We start from the raw sequence: 3,902 nt of genomic DNA on the forward strand, positions 1-3,902 counted from the left end.
GTTTCTAGAAGGATCCAGATAGTACATAATTTTGGCAGCTGATGATCTGTGTGCTATGGAGTCCATGTTTGCTTTCAGGAAGAGGTTATTAAAATTTGCAGGACTTGTTTCACCAAAAAGCCTGGTTATTTCTGCCTTTAACACTGTTCTAATGGATTCATTTAGTTCTTTGCTCTCAGATACTGCACAAAAGAAATGGACCAAACACTGGTGAAGCCAAGGGTGATTAGGATCTATATTAAACGCCCTCTTCACCGATTGCAACATCAAAGGGAATTTTTCTTACCTAAAGTACATTGTAAAGGCATTCAGATGTGTTTCTATTTTGTTCTTACCAAGTTCTTAAGCGGTGTTAAGAATTTAATTGCTACTTCCAATGGATGGTCAACCTTGGCCAGTTTTTCTGGAATAAATTCTTCCTTGGTGCCACCAATTTCTTCGTCATCATCCTCCTTTTTCTTCTTCTGGTTCCACTGCTGCTTCTCCTTCTCTGCATTCTTCTTCTCCTCTAGCTACGCTTTCTTCTGTGCTCTCCTCTGCTTATTACGGAGCTTTTTCAGCTCTTCGTCAGACATATTGGCAGTGTCTGGTTCATGCTCTTTATTCTCATCCGTTAAAGGGTTGTCGTGGAGCTTCAGATAAATTTCTATAGCAATCCGTGCAGCTTTGAAGTAAAACAGATGTTGTCTCTGCACATCTTCTAGCTTTAACAAGTCCACATATGACCTGAGTGTAATTTTCCTCATACAATAGGTGTGGAAGTCAAACTGATCATCAATGGTCTCCTCCACAAAATGTCTTTCATTTTCATGGCATTTCTTAAGTGCTTCCCCAAACTTGTTCATGGACCTATATGCCTGGGCACACTCAGTCTGGAACCACATGCACTGCTTTTCATCCAGGTTCTCCACTGCCTTTCCTTGTAAACTTTGAGCACATTTCTTCTGCCTCCTTAATCATGTTTGCGTTTAACATGTACTTTGCACATTTTGAGTTGATAAATCTATCTGCCATGTCCAGAGCCTGTGCTTCATCCATCCACTGAGCAGCTTATTTGATGTTACCAGCATGCTTGTAAATCTTGGCCTTAACAAGGAAAAACTTGATCAGAGTTGGTGTGCTGTCAATGGCTGCATTTTTATATTCCAGAGCTATAGATGGCTGGCCAATATTGTCATAGTGTAGTGCCAAGTAGTACTGAACCCATAACAAAGTAGTTGGTGGCTCTTTACCATTGTCATTGATGTTAAATAGCCGGCAACTTTTTAAAGATGTATCATAACCTACAACAAGGTCTTCAATAATCTCCACCTTCTCTTTGTCATGGTACAAAGATCGTAAAGTGTTGAAAACAGGAGGGCATCCTTTGCTAAAATTCATTCTCAGATATTTATCCAGACACACTCTCAGTTTCTCTCCTGTTAAGAAATTTAAAGGCAACCTCCTTGGCACTAAGCCCCTAGGATATTTAGTTCAACTGTCCTCATAAATCTTCTATCTCTCTTCCATGTTAGCTGCCCATTGTAATAAGCCAATGGGCCAACCATGTAGTGCATATGCACTGAACTATATCATTGACGAATGTCATCGGCTCTCCGCTATGTGCATGTATTCATTGATGACTTGTCAATTGAGCTGCGTGTACTGATGACAACGGGTGGTCGGTAAAAAACCAGCGGGACCGTGTATCATTTGTAGTGTACACGCTGGGCGATAGTTTAAACAATGCTACAATACTGGCATTGATATGGTGTTTTGCAACAGAACACTGTGTACAATTGACTTCCAGTTAATTATGGATATGTGCAGAGATCCTGCTGTGTTTTTTTAATTTTAAATGCACACTTAAAAAGAAAAATCTGGGGTCTCACTTTCTGCTGATTTGTCTCCTTACCTCCTCCCTCCATGTCACCTTAACCCCTCTCGTCCACCATCACCTCCCCTCCTCCCCCTCATGTCACCTCACTCCCTCGCCCCATTACCTCAGCTTGTCACTCCACCCATCACCTCACCCCCATAACCTAAACATCTCTCGCCCCTTTACCTCACCCCTTCATCTCACCCTCTGTCACTTCACCCCTTGTACACCCCTTGTACCCATGTGTTTATCCAACATGCAGGATGATATTCTGTAGGTTGCCGAGGTGTACAGTGTGGGGCTTAATGTGTAATGGGCTTTACAGCATGTGACATAATGTGTAATAGGCATTACAGCGCGTGGTATAATATGTAATGTGCATTACGGTGTGTGGCATAATGTGTAATTGGCATTTACAGCATGTAGCATACTGTGTCATAGGCATTAAAGCGCGTGGTATAATATTTAATGAGTATTCTGGTGGGGAGCCGGGGGCCCTGCCTATTGTGTCTGTCCCGGGCCCCACAATTTCTGATGGCAGCCCTGCCTGCAGTCTCCCTAGCTGCGCTGACAGTCCCTCCCTTCTAAGCCCTGGCGGCCATATTTACACAACTTCTCAGTGTATGGTGGGTCAGGTTGTGTCAAGAGCTTCACCCCCTCTGTGTCCTGGGCTAATAAATATGTAGTAATAATGCTACATGCCTCCCAACTGTCCTAATTACTGTGGGGCAGTCCCACTAATTGGAGACTGTCCTGCTGTTCCTCCTGTGTGTGGCAGTGTACAGCGGGCTGGGGGCAGTTGGGGGAGCTGGAGATCTCAGCTGCCCTACCGAGCAACCGTGATCGCTGAAGAGATGCCTTGCACATGTTCATTGCATCTCCAGTGCAGGGAGAAAGCCAGGGGCTGCTTAGGGAGCGCTGGGAAAGCCCCTAAAGTGACAAAACAGGGTTGTGGTGCTAGGCCCCGGACCTGTCCTTAGACCACGCTCCTTTCATCTGAGCCACACCCAATTTTCAAGTTGGACGCGCCTTCGGCGCGGCAGATTTCAACTTCTATTACGCCAATCTAGGGAGGTATGCTGCTATGTCTTTCTGTGCCCATATGCTTTTCTATTATAATTTTTCAGCCTGACTGAAAACATGAACTTATTTATATGAAAATATTTCATGACCATTGAACACATTGCAACCACACATGATCGCTGGTTTCAATTGTACAGCTTCTGTTCGTAGGTTGCCCATATACAAACTTGCTCTGGTGGTATGCGGCTCTTCATATTTTTTTTCACCAGCCACTGCAGGACACACCCCTGGGTGGAAATAGATACGCCCATATGTGTCACTAGACACGCCCTTTGGTTGAAATATGACACACCCCTTCAATGGTGCGCGACGCTGCGCTCGGTGCATTTTGCTAGCATCTAAAATCTCCCTCATTTTGCTTTTCAAAAGTAGGCAAGTATGACTCTAGTAAATACAAACACAGGGGGCCCAGCACTCACTACAACAAACTAACTCACCTTAACATTCAAATAGTCAATAAATAAATAATGGGGTTTTAGTTCATGAATTGATCAATGCATTTAAGCTTGCAGCCCATCGCCAAGGGACCCCATTTCACTGCAAGTCCTACACTAACAACTGCTTTTCTTGGGAACCTGGCACCTGCTTACACATCATAGCTAAAATGAACATGTGTTTTTTTTCCTGGGTTAATGCTCAACTGCCAAGTAACTTATGGCTTTTATAAGGTGAGACAATCCCAAACACAGCACCTGAATTAGTATTAAAGGGGCAGCTGTCACAGGTTTCAGGTAAATGAGCTATATCTATATATTTGGGTTGATTTTTAATTAACCTCTGTTACTGTGATCATAGCTTTCTCATGCACCCTAGATAAGCTCATTTACCTGAAACCTGTGACAGCTGCCCCTTTAATACTAATTCAGGTGCTGTGTTTGGGATTGTCTCACCTTATAAAAGCCATAAGTTACTTGGCAGTTGAGCATTAACCCAGGAAAAAAAACACATGTTCATTTTAGCT

General features: G+C 43.5%; 1 pseudogene; it reads right to left on the reverse strand.

Moving 5' to 3' along the window:
* LOC146036991 (N-alpha-acetyltransferase 15, NatA auxiliary subunit pseudogene) overlaps positions 1-1,509 on the reverse strand; it is a 1,766-nt pseudogene extending 257 nt beyond the window's left edge.
* Between the last annotated feature and the right edge of the window lie 2,393 nt (positions 1,510-3,902).

Source organism: Crinia signifera, chromosome 9 (genome assembly GCF_055691185.1).
Source record: "Crinia signifera chromosome 9, ASM5569118v1, whole genome shotgun sequence".
Classification (NCBI taxonomy): Eukaryota; Metazoa; Chordata; class Amphibia; order Anura; family Myobatrachidae; genus Crinia; species Crinia signifera.